This window comes from Pinus tabuliformis, chromosome 8 (assembly GCF_031772625.1).
Source record: "Pinus tabuliformis cultivar Carrire ecotype Pingquan chromosome 8, CPIR1, whole genome shotgun sequence".
Classification (NCBI taxonomy): domain Eukaryota; kingdom Viridiplantae; phylum Streptophyta; class Pinopsida; order Pinales; family Pinaceae; genus Pinus; species Pinus tabuliformis.
Window position 1 is genome coordinate 390,964,965 of NC_142294.1, and position 22,524 is coordinate 390,987,488.

The following is a 22,524-nucleotide window of genomic DNA, read 5'->3' on the forward strand; positions in this document are numbered from 1 at the left end:
GTTTGTTTGATTAGAGGATGGATCCAACTGTGATCTATTGTGATAATCATAGTTGTATCAAACTCTTTGAGAATCCAATATTTCATGACAGGTCCAAGCACATAGACATTCGGTATCATCATCTCAGAGACTGTGTGGCAAGGAGGATCATGTTGTTGCAGTATCTTTCGACCAAGAAGCAAGATGCCGACATTTTGACTAAGACATTATCAAAGTGTAAATTCATGTTCCACAGAGACAGGATCGGGGTGACGGATAATCCCTTTATTATTGAGAGGGAGTGTTGAAAATAGCAACAAGAAATGTTAAAAATAGAAATGCTAAAAATAGCATTGCTATAAATAGAATTTCAGGATATATTCCAACTCTGTTGGAAATAGCAAAAAATAGAATAAAAATAGAATTGCTATAAATAGCATTTCGGGATATATTCCAATTTTAATTTGTCCTTGAATTAAAATCGAGAATTAAAATTCGAATTTAGTCTCACTAGCTATTTGAAAAATAATTAATTAATTCATCTTGAGCTAATTAGTTGGAGAAAATAAAACATGAAGTCTATGTGAAGACATGCAACAGTTATCCCTTTGATTGAGGAAGTTATCCCTTAATTAAGGAGATAAGGATGAGTTGTATTTGAGTTGTAATTAGTTAGCTCAATTAACTGAGTTAAGTCCAGTTAAATTAGTTCCAAATAGTTGGAGGGACTAATTGTGAGTTCATTCAGTTAATGCATGCAACTAGTGTTCTCTAGATAAGTGAATATTCTCTCATAAACAACTCATGCATGTCAATTCAGAGAAAGACCTAGTTGAGATTAAAGGAAGGGACAATGTACTATTACTTGGATGAATTTTACTATATAGGAAACTCATCCATGCAGAAGGAATTATCTCCTTCATGATTGCGCAGTTATTTCAGAGGTCAGTGTTCTGTGTGAGGTGAGAATCACCCAAGTTGTAGCTGGAGGACCCAGGAGAAACTACGCAAGGAAATAGGAGGCTTGGAGGACTGAAGGAAGGCATGTGTGTTGTATTTCTATCTATGAGCAGCAGTGAGGGATTGTACTAAGAGTTGGATAGCTTGTGAGCTAAAGCTTTGTGTAATCCTAAGATATTTCCACTTGTATGATAATACAAATAGCAGGATTTTTAGCTAAGGCTTTCCCCAGAGTATTCTTCTGTGTTTCATGTGTATGATTTCTTCTTCTCTGTTATATGTGTTCCGATTGATCTTGCTCAGATTGATTAAGCTTCTGTGAAGTTTGATAGTAGAAGTAGATCAAGTATTTTGATTTAGTACATTGCATTATCAGGTGATCTACAGTGAAAATTTCTACATACTCATTCTCTGAATTAATTGTGTTGTGATGAGAAAGTAACCAAATGCAACAAAAAAATGAATAGCCTTACAAGAGTACACTCAGGAAGCATGAAAGGGAGAGTAATGGCTAACAGAGACAACATTGTTCCTAGTGTATCACTGGAACACAACTATGGATAGCAACTGTGCAATGTGGGGAATGCAGCGTTGTTGTGAATGGGAGTGTGGAGTGTTGTGTGAAAAGAGTGAGGAGCTACATGTATATGTGTGGAGTAGATAATCAGGTTCGTATTTCTATGCATTTGTATTGGTCTTTGTTTTTAGTCTGAAAATTGTATGAAAATCATAACAATGGCTAAAGTAGGTAGTGGCCTACATTCATACGAGGTGGGTGCCTCATTGTAAGTGGTGGTTTGTTATCTTGAGGGGGTTGTGGCCTCTTGTGAGTGGGTGCTCACAAACAACTTGATGCAATTAATTGGGTGCTTAATTTACATCATAATAAAAAACATATTGGTGGTTTTCTCCCTTTGGGTTTGCATATAAAAATATCTAGATGTCAATATGTGTGTGTTGCTCAATTGATGGATTGTATATTCATGTGAATATATATATATATATATATATATATATGAATGTTCTCACAAGTAATTGGAAAAAGAAAAAGGAAATTTAAGAACTGAGCTTAAATCTTAAGAACCTCACTATTACTAATTCACCCCCTCCAGTAATTCCTTATTCCAAAATGAAATCACAACAATCAAATGACATATTCAAAAACTTACCAATCACTGAGTAATTATACTAATCACCCTCTTATTCATGTTCATATCTACTGCAACTATGAGTATGATAAAGAGTCAGAAGGGTAAAAACCAATCCCAAGCCCCACCTCCCTATGCTTCAATAAAACTTGATGAGATTCCTTTAATCGATCGAGATGCTAATATTGTGGAAACACAATGTGAATTTGTCCTTTATGAATTGAAAAATTTGGCATTCCAAAGGTTTCAATACCATAGTCAAGGTTTTTCCTTTTGGGAATCGTCCCTTCCCCAATATGTGTTTCCATAAAGTCATCACTTTCCTGGATTTTTCATGTGGTGTTGTTGTTGTAACAAACACCCTCCACAAATTTTCCTACACTTGAATTTTGGAGCCTCCTTGTGATCCTATGATCTGTCATCTCAACTTGTTCATGTTCACTTCCTGATTGGTTGATGATTTTCCAAGTCCTTAATTTTTCTTGTGATATTATAACTATCAAAGTCACTTGCATAAACATTCTTAGCTTTTGATGCATTCACAAGCATACCCCATTCTAGCAAGCTTATCATTCCATGTTTATCCTTGAAGACAAGCTTGCGTACTCTTGAGAGGCAATGTCTACGCAGTCCTTAGAGACAGTGACTATGCAGTTCCGAGTGGAAGTGACTGCACAACTCTTGATGATAGAGACTATGCAATATTTGTTGGTAGTGACTGTCTATTTCATAAATATAATGCTTGTACAGCCTTTGCTGACATTCAGCATGCAATTCAAGATGATAGTGAGTATGCGGTTCCTCAAGTCAATGTTATTACACTTCTTAGTAGAAGCCATCTCACCCTTGACTCCTTATTTCCTGACATGCACTCATGAACCCTAATCTTTAGTAGCATGTTTTCTCTCATTTTATGAAGAGACTAACTCATAAATCTTATCATATTTTTCTTTCGCTTTCAAGCTTTGTGCATTTTTTAGCATAAGGAACATTCTCTCACTCTTAGTTGCAGTTGTACTATCATTTGGTGAGTTTCTCAACTATCACTCTTTCACACTTTTACCTTTGTAAGTGTCACTTTCATTTTGGCGACTGTCATTTTTTATTTCTTTCACTTTCGCAAGTGTCACCTTTTCTTTATTTTGCTTTCGCATGTGTTTCTTTCACTTTATTTAGCTTTTTCAAGTGTTGTCTTTAACTATTCTTATTGCCGCAAGTGTCATTTTTTAGCGTTTGCACTCCTGCATGTGTTGCACTTTGGCACACAACTAGAGGCACCTCTAGCACTCTCTTATGCATTAGCTAATATTTTATATCATAATAATATGCATTAGACACTCTCCCACAACTTAGCGCACTTTTGGTTGTAGACGACACTTATATCGTAAATTATATTCTAAGTGTTGCACTAAGAAATAAGTGTTGCTTTGATTTCGTTTCAAAGTATGCATGTGGATCTTGAGTAATGTGCATTCTCTTCAAGGAAAATTTTAAGCATGGAAGTTTATCTTAAATTTTAACAACCTTGGCAAATCTTACTAGTCCCTAATATCCGAATTTAAAAATGTTTGATGATAATTTTGTGAAAAATGTTTAGATTTCTAATTACTTTATATTATATGATATATAATATTGGTGATTTTTAAGGTAAAATAATTTTATACTATCAAATTTGGGCGAATTCATTTTAGAAAAATGGACGTTGGCGAATATTTTTTTTGGAAAAATCTTGGAATATTAGCCCCTAAAATTTTCCCTGATTCTCTTTGCTTGTCTTTTATGATATACTTGTGTGTGAATCTATTTTGGAACTTGTTTATATCATGTGTTCTCTCTTATTCCATTGATCCAACACTTAACCATTTTTGGGCTTTCCCTTGTCTTCACACTTTAAATACCTAAACTCTAAGCTACTAGATGAGAAAATTACACATTCTTAGCCAGCAAGGATGCATCCCTTACCTCTTACGACTTTGCATTGTGCCATCCTACAGGAAGCCTCTTTCACAAACACCCTGCACAATCTTGAGCTACAGTCCCTTAGTCTCTTCCTGCTTACCCTTGAAAAATAAACCAAAAATTGACTCCTGCTTGACTCCATTACACATGGAATAGATCTAATGGATAGTAGAACCTCCTCCCGATCACTACTGAAGAGAATTTTGTAATACAAAGGCTCTCTCTCCTTCATGGTGAAGTAAGCATCCTCAAGGTATAGTGACCTAACCTTATGTTTCTTACACTAGTCAACTGTGTAATCCCTTCACCAAGTGAGCCTCTTACTGTGCATTTCACATTTCTAGTAGACAGTAGGTCCATATCTAAGTCATTGCAGCACTTAACTACACAATCCTAGAGTCTTCTCCTCAATCAATGTGCATTGCAAAGTTATGGTGGTTAGTCATATCTCTCTTGCTAATTGAAATGCCTCACTGCATAGTACCTTATCATGTCTTTCCTCCTACTATGCATTTTCTAGCTCCAATGGATAGTGGGGTCATTCCTCAATCCTTGTGAAGCTCAATTGTGCAATCCTTGCCTCCTCTTCCCTGAGCATTGTGCATTGTCCATCCTCAATCAACAAACTCATCACCCCTATCTCTTGGACTTCCCCACTACATATAACTTTGAAGGAGCTCCTCCTTATTATGCATTGTGTAGTTCTAGTGGAAAACACGGTCACCCCTTTGATCTAGGGGATCAAAAATATGCTCAAAAATTAAATTTCTCGAAATCACTTGAAAACAGTGCCAAATCGTAGATCTCATCGTTCTAGTTCCAACGATGCTTGAATCGCCTCAATCTGACATCATATGAAAAATTTATCTCATTCTAGAGTTTTTAGAAAATAGCTAAAGAGTCAACTCGCATGGTTGACTAGGCTACTGACTAGGCAAGCCATATAGGTGACATGGCACTAACATCAGCAAGTGACTGTGCATGTACAATGGACAGTTTAACGAATCATGTGTTGACACGTGGCAGGTCATACAAGCAGTTCTGGTACATTTTTATTGGTTGGTTGGTTTTATGTGGCCCACTCACGAGGCACCACGTGATCCAATGGGAAGGTGCCATGTGGCCCTTTGTTTTTCTGTAAAATTTTGTTGGGTCGGTTGACCAAACTGGTAGGGGATTCGACCCCATGACCTCCATTGAAAAAACTAATCATTCCATTGTCGAACCATGCATATGACTTATTATATCAATGGGGTGAATTAATATTTAAAGTTTAATGGTTTTGGCATTGGATAAGAGGGCAGGCCACATCACCCCAGCCCTTGGTTAAATGGCACACTATACAACCTAGCAAAAATGAGGTGGGGATGGGCAATTAACCTAGCCCTCAGGTCAGATTAACACCCATAATTGAGCACGTAACCAACAATGGGTGCAAAGGCGGGAGGGTTGGGCACTAAGCGCTGACCCCAGGTCATAATCATAGTACCAAAACCGTAGGTGGAGGGATTGAAGGTCGAGGTGGGTGCATGGCCTAGCCCTGTGCCACATGGCATATGACATGACTAGGGGAGGAGTGTCGGTAGGCACATGTCCTCTGGCTCATTCCCCTAGCCACATGGACTGCCATATGACCAACACTAGAGCTAAAAAATCAACACTTAAGGCTTACTGGCGTGATTAATTATTCGACATTTTACACCAATTTTGGTCGAATTTCCCTTTCTCCCATGTGAAATTATTTCCTGGCAATATGCCAAAATAGGAGTTTCATTGCTTGGCTAGATAGTTTTGTCATTTTGCAAGACAAATAGCAAAGAAAGGAATTGAGAGGCCGTACTTGGCCATTTTTCAGCCTTTTTGAGCCCAAGAATAGCCTACACAGGGGTTTTTAGGTATTCTCGACACAATGGCAGCATTAATTTTTTTTATTTGAGCATTGCAATTTGGAAAATTTTCAAAGACAAATCTTGTTGTGTTGCAGACAAAGACTATTTTTGGCTTCTTTGAGGCCATATAGAGACTTTTTAAGCACAGAAAGAGCCTAGACAGGGGTTGCCGAGCCTTCCAAATGCATCTACAACACCTGTTTATTTAATAGAGCAACCAAATTTAGTCTATTCTCACTATGATTGTGGGAAATACCATTTCAACACTTCATTATGAAGTTGTTGAATTTGTGCTTCTTGATCTCAAAATGAGTATGAGGACCTATTGTCACATTCAATGATAGAGTCATTTTCTTTTGGTGCCATCATTTCTTTGTAAAAGGGAGTCAAATTGTGAGTGAGAGTTCCCTGAAGGAGAACATTTATTTGAAGGAGAAACAATGCCACTCTAGAAGGAGGTTTACTCTATGAGTCAAAGATTTGTAATGCACTCATTTTGTTGTTGAGATCAATAAAGCGACCTAGCCATTGGAGCAAGGCCTAGAGACGTAGCCCAAGAGGGGTGAAATCCATTACCAATTGGGTATTCTCTTCTTCATTTTGACCATGTTAGATTGCATAATATTTTGTTTCATATTTAAGTTTGTTTAAAAATTAATTGTTCACATTTGAAAAAGTTACAAACTAAGTTAACTTTTGAAGACCCAAAATTTTCAAAACTTTCAAAGTGTCAAAGGATGATCAATTTTCAAATCACCCTTGACCATTTTTGAGCCAAATTGCGCAATTCTTAGTCTCTCTCTATTAAAATCCTTACCCATTGTCCCATCAGTCAGCACCTTCGATGAGCAAGCAAAGGTAGAATAGGTGGTTTTTGGACTAATGTTGGCATTTCATTAGTGGAATTCATTTGCAGGTATTATAATTTGAACATGGCAAGGTGATTCTCAAAGGAGGTTATCAAGGAGAGGTTACAAGAAGGAGAATCATGGAGACAAGACACAAAGATGTTACTATGTCAGACATGAGGTAATCTTGGACCAACATAAAGAAATGGAAACTTATGTTGACCTTGAAGGTTTCAACACTTATCTAGACCCTTTGGATGGTGAAGATGAAGTACAAGAAAAGACCCATAATGAAGAAGTTGAAGTCGTAGTAGCAAGGAGAAGAGCTTGGCATTGATGAAATGAAGTTTTATGTTACCATTGCCAAGTCATGACTTCTCAAAGTGCCACCACAAAATTCATATGTGTCAATGTATTTTGCCACATCATGTGTGGAATGTAATTATGTAATTTCCAAAAATAAGAAGATGTAAAATGTGTGGAAGCCCAAGGGTTTCACATAAAATGTGAAAAGTCACTAGAAAGTTTTGTATTCATGTAGAAGATCAAAGGTCACATAATAATTTGAAAAGTCGTACTAGAAGCTCAAGAGTCATGAGGGAGGTCAATAGTCTCATGGGAGGTGGAGGGTCATGTCATTTTTTATAAATACACCCTCATAGCTAAAGAGACGGGACTTTGGACTTTTCAAATTGGGTTCTCTAGCTTGGCATAGGAGAGAAGATCTTCCTTTGGAGGAGAGAGTGGTGACTTAATGTTCCACTATTGGGACTAGTGATGCATCATTGTAATCATGTATCTTCGAACTTTCACTCAATATATGAAGCTCTTAAAGCCAACAAAATTTCATGCATATGACATGAATGATTGTAAGACTATTCTTTCATTGTTTGTAGTGTATGTTTATGTTAACACATACTAATGAAATTGAACTATTTCGTTGGCTTTGGTATGAATCTCATTGAATTTCATTGGTACTTGATTTTATCATCGTTGTTATATTATGAAATACTTTGCGGGTTAATTAATTATTCTTTCCATTCTCTTGTGTGTCTCTTTTAGGATAGTACTATTAATTTTCTTCTAGAGGCTCACTGTGTCTTTTCCTTTCCGTGAAAGTACCTTATATGCATTGCAATTGTATGCCTCACAGTATCAACTTACTTTCTTATTTAAAATTTTCTTTGTATAATCACTCATGTTGATAATTGTAACCAAGGAACATCTATAAGAATAATAGTGGTCGGGCCTATTATTTGGATGGGGCTCTTACTCAAAACGATGTGAGGTCTAGTTGCGACTTCATACCGGGGATACTCCCTTTGTTGGAAAATTTACAACACCATCAACATGTGTTTAAATAGATATTTACCTAATAAGAGAGCCATCGTTACCAAAAATTAAAATCCCTTGTTTTATATCACTTCCGAGTCAATTTTACAAGCCCTACAAGTTGTTGTTCCTAATTCACTTCATCCATTTTCTAGTGAAAGTTTGTTAGAAACTTATCAAAAATTAGACCTTAGCAAATAAATCTCATCTTTGAATCCTTTTTACCAAAGGGATCCAACCTTCCACAACACAACCCTCCTTACCCTTCAAATATCTTCCCAAAGATTTCTAGGAAAATAATATCAATGTTGTTATTTTTATTAGGATATGAGAATGATGAGGTTGTAGATGAATTGGTATTAGGTTTTCTGTCCACTTTATCTCCAAGAAATAAGCCTTCTATGTACTTCAATTTCAGTCAGTTTCTCTCAGACACCATTCATGAACAATTTATGAACTTTGAAATTGAGAAATCCTTTAACCATCAATCATTTTTGGTGTATTCATTATTTTTTCATAAGTGAAGTAAGTTCTATTAGTTACAACTTCAAAAGTAGGATATACATGGGAATTTATGGTCATTCTTCCATGGGGCATATTTGGTTAGGAAACATTCTAAGGAGTTTTCTTTTTCAAACTTTGTGGATCAATTTCTATTAGTATGTTACAGTCTCTTGACTAGTAGTGAAGTCTGGAGGATTTCACCTAAGGTCAATCACACTTTACATCTTAGTGAACAAAACAATTAGGAGATTGGTATTTTTATAAAAGATTTATTGAGATAGGATGTATGGATGTGAACTTCCTCCATATCGTTTACCAGTCTTTCTCCCAATCATATTTTTTTCACTTGAATTCATTAGAAAAGATTGATCATAGATCAAATGCACTTTCTTCCAAGAAAGAAAGAGGATATTTTCAAGCTCAAGGAAGAGGTAGGACCTTTTGTTGTGAACACTAGGTATATTGATAGAGAATTTGATTTTTTGTTGCAACAAATGAAGTTTACAAAGGGATAGAGTTGGCCTTATGATCTAATTTCTAAGATTTCATCTATTAGAGTTCAACATGGTTCTACCCCATATATTCATTCACCAAGACCAAACATTGAAATATATGCAAATAGAGAAATATTGGAAAAGGGTACCGTAGAAGAATTACCAGGAGAGCAAGAAATAGAGCACCCTCTAAAACTTAATGTTGTATTTACTCCTCAGCAGAAAGAAAAATAACTAAAGAGGGTTATTGAGGATGTTCCACATTCCACTTCAGATTCATAAGGAACATCACTCAGAGTGTGAAAAAGGCAAAAAGTAATGGAAACATAAGAAGTAATGTTAGAAACTATGTCACCTGATGTATCATCACCTTCTACAATTGTTTTGTCAAGCAAGCCTGTATATAGCCTACAATAAGCGGAAATCGTAGCAAGCCAATTTTCTTCAACTTCTTATTCTGCCAATCAGAGTGTTTTTCTTAATATATGGAAATTCAAAGGAAGAATGAAGCTTTGAAATTAGTCACCTATAGTTAATTTTGGAAACAAGGTTCTTCTACAAAAAATAGGTTACTCTCAGCCTTGGATGATGAGAAGGGGCAACTTCAATTAGCCTTCTTAGAACCTAAATTCCAAGGGGCTAGAGTAGTAGAATATTATAAAACTTCCATATTTTATTTTAATACAAAGAAAATTCATCTAATTGACAAGATTAATCTCCATAAATAGATAGGGGAAATGATCTACTCCACTTTAACTAGTTCAACAATTAATTTGTTTAAATTGTAGAATACATTGAATAACACAATTTCTGAGTTAATTAAGATGGAGAAAATCTACTCTCTTGCTAAGAATACCAGGATCAAATCATTAGAGGGCATAGTTATTAAACTGGGATTAAATCTTAATAACATCAATGTTACCAAGGAAATCATAAAAAATAGAAATGTGGACATTCAAGATATTCCAAAATGGTAAATTTGTTAGCTACTGAGCATCCACAAACATAAGAAATTGGAGAGATGGAGAAAGAGAAAGAATTTCTCTTATAAGTAATGATTGAAGAGAATAAGAAAATTCACATCCTGGAATCACAAGTGGAATTTTTGTTGAAGGAAAGAGAATAGGTAAAAGATGTAGTTGGTTCCTCATCTCAAACAACTTTGGAAGGAAATTATTCAATAGAGGAATTAACGAAGGCATTGTCATCTTTGAGCATAAAGAATCAAGAAATTGATAATTTGAAGAGAGATTTAGAGAAATCTAAACAAGAGAAACTAAAGTCATATAATTCCTTAGTTTTTGAACTTCTAAAGAATTCCAAATTACAACAAGAGCTAGAATGGCATATGGATCAAGCTAATAGTGTTGAATTCTTAAGTCAAGCTAAAGAAAGAACATGGGTGGAGATCATGTCTTCAATATCTGATGTTTGGACATAAATTGGAATTATGGTTGAACAAGAGGAATTGTTAGAATGAGCAGAAAGGGAAATAGATAAATTCAATAATGATATTGGAAACAAACCCAATCAGGTTGGTAAGACTGTAATGTTTTTGAATTATAAAACAAAGGAGGAATTAGAAGAAATGGATATTATTTCCAGGACTCATTCAATTATAAAAACAAAAAAGGTTCTAACTAAAAAGAACCTAATGGTGCAAATGAAAGAAAAATGTAAATACATGCAGGTTCAAGTTAACATATTTAACAAGAAGTTATATGTTCTACAGTAAAGAGGTTTACCTTCTTTCAAAAATTCACAAGGGAAAATGATTTCTATGGATAATTTTGAAGATTACTTAATAGGGTTGCACAGGATAAGTCAAATTTTTCTGGACTAAAACAGGCCTTGAGTGGACAAAGTCTTCTTGAGAAATTATCTAATGATTTATTTATATGTTATGAGATCAAATATTTATTCACAGTTAAACCAACCTTTCATAAATGCATTGAAGTGAATGAAACCTATAGAAAGATGGTTACTTTTAACTTATCCAATGGGAGAATAATGGGAACATCTCGTTGAGCTTATATCTTGAATTCAACAATAGTATCTCAAAGGAAGGCTATTTTCAGTAGATTATCAAGGTAGATCTAGGTTCAGAGGAGAAAAATCAGAGCAGATTCAGATGGCATGGAACACAATCCATAAATCAAGATTGGTTACAGATAATCAGGTTGGATATTTTTTGTATTGATAGAAGTTTTTGTTCAAAGCATCTAAGTTGTTATTTTGGATATCATTTTTTTTCATTGTAATCTGTAGAAATAAGATTTTGTACAAAATCTATATATATTGTACATTTTGATTGGAAAAGGATTGATTCCTGGACCAAAAATTTGAATATTTCTGTAATACCTATATATTTCAAAGTTAATCAAGGATTTTTGTTTTCATCTTATAGCGGCATTATTTCACATGTGAGTGCTTCTAGTTTTTCCTTATCTTTTTCTTCAATACATTTACAATTGTATAGATAATTGGGAAAGGCTTGGTTGAGGATTAGCCTCCCTAACATTGCCTGGAAAAGTTATGTTCAATATTGGTTTAATTAAATAATAAATCTTTTTGTTTCATTTACTTTGTGATTTGTATATTTTTTTCCTTTTGTACAATTCCTATATGTGTTAATGTTTAACTATAAAATATCCCTCTACACGGTTTCTAATCTCATTAAGTATTTAGATTGAATATATAAATAAAACTAATTGAACCAATCGATGCTTATAATAGCAGGTTGAAGCTATTCATCAACTGCCCAACATGAAATTCATTGTAATCGCACTTTAATTTATAAATACTACAACTAGGCATGGTTAACTTAGGTAGTTGTAGGGTGAAACATAGTTTTTGTTGGCCCACCATTGCACCATCTTCCCCGCTATGGGAAGCCATTTTTGCTCATTAGGTTCCCCAAACCTCATAATGGGGAATGTTGGAAAGATTGGCTTGTAATATCATTTTTTGATTTAATCACAACATTTGAAAACAAAGAGTACAGAACAATAAAAGAATGGAGGCAGGGTTTTTTTGAACGTTGACGTGGTATTTATTTGTAGTGCTAGTGCGTCCCCTCTACAAATTGTAGGCGAAGAAACAAAGAAAATGAGCCTCTTCAGTAAAAAAATTTCATTTTTCAATCAACAACATCATTATTAGATGCACCTTGGACTTCACTAAAGGCAATACAATCAATAAGATTAATTAGTAGATGACCTTCGACTTCAATAAAGTTGGTTCAGCAAGGAACAATACAAATTCATCCAATAAAATTAAAAATATAAATAGAATATTAGCATGGCTCATGCACAAGGATGACACACAAATCAAGAAATGGTCTAATTTTTTACTAGAATTAAAATAATAATAATAATAATAAATAAATAAAACAAATGTAGGTGGCAGGAATAGGGTTGAAATTTCAAAACAAAATCACCCATCAAATTTGATGGTTTTCACCTCTCTTCGACACATCTTTCCATTTTCAAGGAAGTATGTTGATGGTTTTGTAAATTTTTAGCCTGTATTTGACGAGAAAATCACCTGGTGATGGGAAATTTTCCCATCAAATTCCATCCCTGGGTGGGAACATCAACAAGATTTCGAGCCTTTGACCTCTTTATTGTAATTAAATAGCCCAAATAACTAAATATAGGAGATCCAAAATACCACATCTAAATCATAGGATCTTAAATGCAACTGCATCGTGATTCGTAGGAATGTAAATACAACTGTAAATGGGTATGAGCAATTATAAAATGTCACTTAAAAATTGAAACATCAAATAGACAGTTTGGATATTTTAGTGTAATTTTTTATTATACTTATCAAATATGGGCAACAAAACTATAATAATTCAATAGATGATGAGTTCATATCAGCTCCACATAAATCATTTTTAACAAGTGTAATATGCAACTTTGCTACTTAGTATCTGCCTCTTATGCAAAAGGTAATTGATAGCTAAATTAAATTAAAAATAATAAAGAACTAAAATTGCATATAGACAAAAACAAAATTGTTAGTCAAAGGCCTTCTATTATATTATCATGAAAATACATAGTACAAAATGTGCCTTAACAACTCCCTCAGATTTACTCTGACTAGATTTCTCAGCTAAGAGAGTCGGAGTATGCACAAGATGTTTCCATTTAACCTTTATTTATGACAGGCTGATTAGCCATACAAACCAAAAAGGAGACAAAAAGAGCAGAGAAATTGTAAGCATCATATCACGGAGGTTGTTGAGGAGGGAGCATAAAAGGTGTTGCAAATAGGTTAGATCTCTCATGCATGTGGAAATCAATATGCTCTACTTTGGCCTCCAAATCATGCAGGTGATCATTGGTATGACGTTGGCTGTGACGAATGTTGTCTAACTGCTCCAAAATTTCATTTTGGCTAAACTGAATATCGTTCTATTAGCCACAAGTTGATTACTATCCTTATATCTATGTTCCCTGAGGATATCCAGGTTGTCCTGAACTCCTCGTATTTTCTCAACTATTGATTCCAGAGTTGACGGTGCATCCACATTTCCTAGGGAGCAGCCCTAGTCATGGGCTACCTCCCTCTTGCACTCCACACTTGGCGAGTCTGCAGTTGACAAGTTGTGGTTGAAGGCCCAGTGCACTACTGGCCCTTGTTGAACTCTGCCTCGGCGAGGTTGACCTCTCTGTTGATGCATTACTATCTTCTTACCAAATTGTCAAACCAGATGCTCGGAAAGTGAAATGACTTCCACAAAGGCACTACCCACCGGATCCCAAACACAGAGGATGGGAACATACACTATGCCACGACAAAACCCACATATCTCAGCAACCCCAGGTGGCTTTTACCGCTAGCAAAGAAAATGGCAAGTTGTGAATAATTTTATCACCCCACCCATCCAGACATTACACACGACATATAGTTATCCAACCATGAATAATATATAATGATTGAAGTCCTGAGACAGAAAACACTGAAAACACTAATAGTTAGGTCTGAGGAGAGGTAGGACAAAAAAAATCTAAGAATTACAGATAGCAGAGAGGGAAAATACCCCTAAGACACAAAGAATTCTTAACCTTTGATCACCCCACCCATCCAGACATTACACACGACATATAGTTATCCAACCATGACTAATATATAATGATTGAAGCCCTGAGATAGAAAACACTGAAAACACTAATAGTTAGGTCTGAGGAGAGGTAGGACAAAAAAAATCTAAGACTTACAGATAGCAGAGAGGGAACATACCCCTAAGACACAAAGAATTCTTAACCAAAGAGCCATTGGATGCACCCCCTCCACCATAGACACAAAATACCACTAGGAGGTTCTACCGCGTGCATAACCTTTCATACAGACACTTTTGTGAGCCCAATTCCACAAGCCCATAAGAATACACACCTGCAACCATAATCCTAACACCACTAGAGTGAGAACCACATAGGAAGACCACAACCAAAGAGAAAGGGTTACCTATAATTCATTGAGAGCTAGGTTGGAAGGGTCTCTGCACCATGTATAGGAGTCACATCTCTCACTCTCACTTCCAAACCCGCAACAAAGGTTTGGGACACAAATAAAGCCCGCTCCAAGGTCCCAGACGTAAGCCGAAGAGTAATCCATGAAACAAACTATTGCATAATGGTTTACCTCTGCACTTTCTCAATTACTCAGCTTCCAGGGTGAGCACGCATGGCCACCTGTGTTCAACCTCACCACCCTACACCCACTTCTCATTTCTCTATTCTCATTAACCAAGCCACAATGTCTGCAATCCATTATAACAGTTATTGCTTCTTTTGGAGAGTTCAAACGATTATCGTCCCATCCCATTAATACTATCTTATCGAGGAGCAAGCTCATCACGTTCCTTGAGACAAAAACCCCAAGGCTCGCTGGCATGTTGTATGTCTACCCCCATCGCGAGGAAATTGCAGATAGACAATTAAAAATGAAAAATATAACTATTAAAAATGGAGTTGCTTTATTTACATAGTTATTTGTTCTTTGAATTGATAACTATTTTAATTTATTATTAATATTTTTTTAGTGCTTTCTTATTGATATTAAGTAAAATTATATAATTTAGTCTGCACATATACATTTTTACTCTTACTTATTGAAGTGTTGAAGAAAGCATAAATAATGGTGGGAAGTAACAACCCTCGATAAGTGTACGTATTTAAATTTCATGTTATTTGTATATAAATATAATTGATATACTCTTTAAACTTATTTTTTATTTTTATATAAGTATTGAAAAAAAAATAGGATGTTCGTTATATATTATTGGATGTATATATAAAAATAATATGTTATAATTATTTTGGATGTGTTTATTTTTATGAAGTATATTTTGAAAGTAAATTAATATCAAAATACGGTTTCTACATAGTTGATGAAGTCTATATAATTTACGGTTAGAAATTTATTTTTGAATAAAAAAGAAATAAAGGACAAAATGGAATGACATAAAAGTACTCAAATAGACTTTAATAAACTTTAATAATGATTGTTATTGCAGTTTTTGTACAATAGAATGCCATGTGGATAATTGTTCAACATAATTTAAGATTGTAATAACAATCTTATTATGACACTTGACAAATAAAAACATTTTTTAGATTTATTTTTTTTAATATAATTTTTATAACTCATAATTCAATTTAAAACCACATAAAAATAGCCATCAATCAATTAGAATATATATAACTTTAATGAACTTCATGGAATATATTTAAAAATTTCAAAACTAAATGAAGATCAAAGCTTTTTTGACCATAATGAAAAACAATATAACATGCCTCCAATAAGTATAATAACATGAGGGGACACCAAACAACCTTACCACAAAATTATATAGATATCATTTTGATTTGATGAAATTATAAATATCAATTGTTAACATTCATTGTACAAATTCCAAATGTATTAGTGATTACAATAGAATATTTGATAGTGTTGAATAAATTTTTTATACTAAAAACAATAATTTCAACTATCCAAAATTTCAATTTTAACAAGAATTACTTTACCCCATTTTAATAATAACAAATGTAAAATATTTAATTTTCTTTCCAATTATGAATATTTTCTCACATGAAAATTAATTTATTTTTTATTAAAAATAACAATTATAAGAAAAAAAAAATTAACTATATATCAAATTGATAAAAGGCATAATTACGCTCCATTTATACAATAATTTTGATTAATTTCTTTTGAGTCAACCACAAAACATTTTTTTTAATAATTCCATTATCATCACGTGTGCCATTTTCCAATTTGATATGAGTATTAAAAAAAGAGGTGTAATGATGTTATAGATATTTGAAGTTAATTTATTCCAGGTCCTATTAAACAATAAATTTGACAAGGTTTAGAGAATCAATTTTTCATAGATATTGAGATTTGACATGTGTATTATTAATTAATTGTTATGACATATGGTGGGATGGAGATTTTTTTTTTTGAAATAATTTTTTTTTTTTTGAAAATTCAATTTTAAATCACATAAAATTAGTCATTTTGTGCAAATGAACCAATTGAAAAATAGAAATTTAAATTTAAAAATTTAAAAATTATTTTTTTATTTTCAAAATATTTAGTTGAATATTTATTTATTTCAAAACTTAATAAGCTTGATAGAATTTGTTTAAATTTTTCAAAAGTAATTGAAAGTCAAAAAAATTGACCAAAAACAAAAACAATATAACATGTCGACCTAAATCATTCACATTCATTATATTTAATAAATGGTTACATAAATTATCTACATTAAAAACGCAAAATAAATTAAAATTCATAAAATTTATTTATCATTTTATTTTTGCAAAATTTCATATGTATTTTTATTTGAGTTACATTATTGTTAGAGTAAATTTGGATATCTAATGAATCTTATATAAAAAAATATGATCTATTAGTTGGAATTTCATATTATTAAATTAATTATAATGTTAATTTGGAAATGTATAAATAAAAAATTGTCATGTATACATATTTTTATTTTACAATAACAAATTACATATAAATCTTTCTTTGAACAAGAGTTTCGTAAAGATCATTTGATAAACATTTTTTAAATACTAAATATACAATACTTTTGAAAATAAATGTCAAATTAATCTAGGTCATAATGATATTACAAACATTTCACATTATCAATTAACAAAATTAATATATTACAACTAATTATATAACACATTCCTCGTAAAAGGTCACATGTTCAAATTAATAAGGGGTAGAGTATGTACACACATGTAGAATTCACAGTCAAATTCCTACTCGAAGTGGGTCCCTTGCCCCACAAACAAAGGAGTCTCATATACCAATTTGGTGTTTGTTTGGTTGAGATCTTGAATGAAGTACTTCTAAACACAATGTAGCCTTCACAAACTAAGACTACAAACCAAGGGTATGCAAATGCCAACAACAAGATACTTATATTATATGAACCCCAAAAAAATAAACATAGATTGAAGACAGTTGATGACTCAATATAATGTTCAAAAAGGTGGACAGTTTGTACTTTCATACTTGAACCAATGTCATATGATTCAGGTTCAAGTTCAGTTTTGGTAATCATTATTGCTGATAATACCTAGAAAGGATGCCATTCTATATGTGGAGGAAATGGCAATTCATGAGACTATTATTGTAGAAGATACCTTGGAAGGATAATAGATCCATTGTATATATGGAGGAAACGTCATAAAAAATGATGGAAAAGAAATCAAGGTCCTCAATCATAAAAGGAATAAACAATAAACCCTATAATATAAACTATCTCCTATTAAATACACTTTTAAATACTTGCCAATGTATACCATTACTTTGAATGCTATTGAATTTTTAAAGTCTTGGGTAAAGTGCTTTGGGGCTATTCATATAGGGTGGAACCTGAGTGATTTCTCAAAAACGTAACATACCCTAAATAAGCACCAGAATTAATAAATCATGCTTGTTGACATGAGCACAACCACAATCTAGTGTATGGCATGGTTTTGGGTAAGGTGTGAAATATTTTTCTTTTTAATATATGTCACTAGTGAGTAGTAACAAAGGACTAGTACTGGTAAAATATGTATGAAATCATTGAAGTCACTATCCTACTTCTCGGTAATTTGTATGAGTATGTTTTAAATCAGAACATATACTTAAACTATTCATATGACAAAGTCATACCAACCCAGAAGTCAGATATAGCTTTGGGACACAAGTTATTAATATTAATGTGTTTACACCCTCTCTCTCTCTCTTTGTGATCCCTTTGATTTTATGACCAGTTATCTTGTGGTGGTGGTTGTGTGTACGAGTTACAATTCCCATCCTAGTATGTCCTATTGTCGAATGCTAGAATATATGCAACCACCTTAAAATTTTCCAATTATGACTCCATTCTATATGCAGTGCTATTTTTTCATTTATTTTGGATTGGTGATTATGGTGTATTTGAAATCAATGATATTGATTTTTTTTATTAACACTAAGAGGGATTCCCTTAATCTTGCATATCAACATATGTATAAGATCCCTGAGAAGCCCCCATGGTTGTTAGAGCTATATAGTCATGATTTTATTGGTTTATCATTTAAGGCGCCTCAGGTAATCAATGTGGTTATGTATGCCCTTTCCATGCACACAGTTATAATAGATAAAGGCACTAGAATAGTAACAAGTGTCCCCAATGATTCAGCGAATGATTATATGGCCTTGTAAAATCTAAAGTTAAAACCTTCCCTAAGGGCCCAATTCCTTGTGAAGGATGAATGGGTTTTACCATTTTATGTAATCCCTATAATTAGCACTCCAGTTTTTGAGGACAGGTCATCTAAAAAGGTGTGTGTTGATTTCAAGATCAAGAGCTCAAATGAAAAAGACAAAGAGATTAGCATATCATATAGATTTCATATATGGAACAATGATAGTGGGGGAGTTCAAGAGTACAAAATTTCAAGAAGTGAGACCTCTAATCAGGAAAAAACTTTTGGAGATAGGGGAGGCAGTCATGTATAGGGATCCTGCAAATAAAGGTAATCTCAAGGTAGGGTGATGAATGTGTTGTGACTCTTATCGACCAATGGTGCATAACTTATGGTGAAGTTGAGTGGAAAGAAAAGGAGGCAGATTTTTTGACCAAGATGGATTTGTATTATATTGAGGTTGGGCATGGATCTAACCATACATTAAGTTGGCTTGCTCAGTCAGTTCATTCTTTATCATTTGGCCTTGGAACAAGAATTCAATGGGATAGACAAATTCTAATTGAGTCATTATCAAATTCCAAAATAGATATGGCATGTTACACAACTTCCCACATTTTGAAGAAGGGGGACATTATTGTAGAAAAGTTGCTTTAATTAATCCATAGCAAATGATAGCTTAGATTTGGTATTATATATTCCTTGAGTGACCCACAATCATAAAATTTTTCGTATCTCTTGAAACACATGAAGAAAGAGTTTGAATACTAGAATACTTTTAATTTGCAAGTATCTAGAAAAGATTTAATTGAGAACCATCTGATATTTTGAGTTATAATCACATTTCCGCATTCCCTAAGGATAAATGGCCCTGTTCATTTAGATGCAATGGGCACTTGATGCCAAATTCGAAAAACAAATATCGAAGTCTATGGGAAATTTCAAAACATTACATGAGGTAATAGAACACTTCTCTTCAGATGTCACTCAGTTTTCTTTGGTTGATGCAGCAGATGGCATCGATGATGCCAATTTTCTTTATGAGACTACTAATGTTGTGATTCTATATTTGACAAAAGGGATTGCATGGGTGGAGGATATTTTGGCTGCAGAGTCATCCTTAAGGCAAGGTCATGCTTCAACTTTTATAGATAAGGTATTTTCTAATGAAATAATACATTATAGTCAAGTTGACTAACACAACTACTATTCAATGATGTTCATAGAGGCCTTGAAGGTAGGTTTCTATGATCTTCAGGCATCTCGAGACGAGTACATATTGTCTTGTGCTTTAGGGTGCATAAATATAGAGTTACTATAGAGATTCATGGATGTCCAAACAAGGTTAATCACTTTTTGAATTGAGGCTTCTGTGATCCATATCAATGGCTTCTCTAGTATTGAGGAGGCCTGAGTTATTGCTAAGGTTTTGCAGTTTCACCACCGGAAATTTAGAGAAGCCATTGAGATTGAAAAAAGGCCAAGCAATCTCAATAGAGATGATGGATGGAAGATCAGCAGTTGCTGGATCCCTGCCCTCTCTTCCTAGTCATTTTTTTCCACCTTGTCTTCTGATCCGTATTCTAAAATTATTAGAATGATTATGTATGCATTAGATAGCTTTAAGTTTATATTTAATTAATAAGCCCTATTAATAAGTTATACAATCCATTAAAATTAATATCAATAAGAATAATACTACTATAAGAATACTATAATAATTAAATTTATAATATCAATATTAGAGTTATAGGAATATTAAGAGTAATAAGTCCATACTTTTTGGTTTTTTGTCTTTTTAGTCTTTTTTAGGAATTTTCCATCATATTCTTTCCCTTAAATTTACTAGATGATCCCTTATATAACTAATCTAGAATTTATTAGATAGTTTAAATATACATATTTAATTATTGGGCTCTACTTATAAGATATACAAGCCATTAATAACTTAGGATTATTAATTATTAGGTAATAATAATATAATAATATAATTTTAAAGTAATAATTAAATATATAATATTAATATTATAGTTATAGGGATATTAAAGGTAATAAATACATAATATTATTAATATTAATCACTATTAAACATTTTAACATAAATATAGTTACTTTTTTCTTAATTATTAATACTACAAGTTTAGTTAAGCATTATAATATTCATAAAATTATTATTTTAACATTCAAGAACCCAAAATATATTATAATAATAGGTATTAATTCATTGAATAAATTTATCTAATAAAATTATTATAATTAAAATAGTATTAAATAGAATTTTGGTCCATGTCCTTATCCCTTAATCCAGTCGAGTCTGATTGGCTGGTCAAAGTTAGTCGTTACATGGTCAAATATAGCCGTTAGTCCAGTCCCATATAGTCGTTTCCTAGTCAAACTTAGTTGTTGAAAGATCTGCTCTCCCTATTTAATATAAAGCCACGATATTATTCTTCAACTTGTCCTGACGATGAACCACACTCGTTGGTTCGAAACGCGTTGACAAATATATCATAATGTGATTTACACCGAAAAATATTCTCATAAGGTTAATCACTCCCATATGCCCTAATTATGCAGAACATGTTTGAAAAGAGGTTTTGAAGAAGGATGGATTTTTATTCAAATCAGGGTGGCTAACATCAAATCTCCTTGATCTTACTATTCAGTGAGCCAATAAATACCTATAAGATACAATTATTTCCATGAGGAAGTTTCTTTAGAAGTAGGAAATTGCTCCAAAGAAGTCCAAGAAAGGCTGAACAAACATTGCAACAATAGTTGAAGAGTAAAATCCAACTATAGCATTACTCTATGTTGCTAAAAAGTATGAAGTTTGTAAAGAAGAATGCTTGAACATTCTCTAAGCAAAGTATGATAAGGGCAGTTTCTTTGACCAAGGCATATTGGTTGCTTTGAAGGAAAATCCTATTGGACAACTTGTTGATTGTAGAATAATTCTTAAATAATGCATGATATTTTTTAGGTTGAAAACAATGAAACACTTGTTGTTGGGCCTTAAGGCCTAGATGTAAATCCACCTTTTGATGAGATGCAAGTGCTGCAAGAAAATGTTGACTTAATCAAAAGGTAAATAGGACATAAAAAGTTGGATATAATCAAAGAATAAAAAAAACAATAAAATAAATTCATAAACATTTGTATGACTAAATAATAATTAAAAATGCTTTAGTGCATGATGTAGAAATTTTGAATAATATGACACTTATTCACAGAGATTATCTTGATTATACACTATTGCGGAATACATGCATAATACATAACCTCCTCTACGTTGATCATCAATTTAGCAGCATTAAAAACAATGAAACATCAATCGCATGCGCACATTAACACAATATGTAACCCGAGGAAAGCATACAGCTGAAAACCCCCAACTATCTGTATATTATAATGATTGAGAACATGTAACAATACATAGTACAATACTCCTCACAAGTAGTCAGTACTATCTCCACCTGTTACACACAAAACTAGCTCAGATCTGAACAAGTCACAGGTTCAAATCTCCTCCGCTGCTTTGCCTGCCTCCACTGCACAATTCTGCAAGAGAATCACGTGAGCACAAGCTACAATTGCCTTTATATTGGCCCACACTACGCAATCCTCATTGGCATTACTCAATCCATGCATGTGCAAAATATCATGCACAACTGATAGTCACAACTCACCCTTTCACTTACCTC

At 33.2% G+C, this 22,524-nt stretch overlaps 1 non-coding gene and 1 pseudogene across 1 annotated transcript; both read left to right on the forward strand.

Moving 5' to 3' along the window:
- Nucleotides 1-21,947, forward strand: part of LOC149235734 (leucine--tRNA ligase, cytoplasmic-like) — a 45,996-nt pseudogene extending 24,049 nt beyond the window's left edge.
- Nucleotides 12,363-12,464, forward strand: LOC149235735 (U6 spliceosomal RNA). The gene has a single exon (XR_016246823.1). It is a non-coding gene; the product is annotated as a U6 spliceosomal RNA (small nuclear RNA).
- Nucleotides 21,948-22,524: the final 577 nt, after the last annotated feature.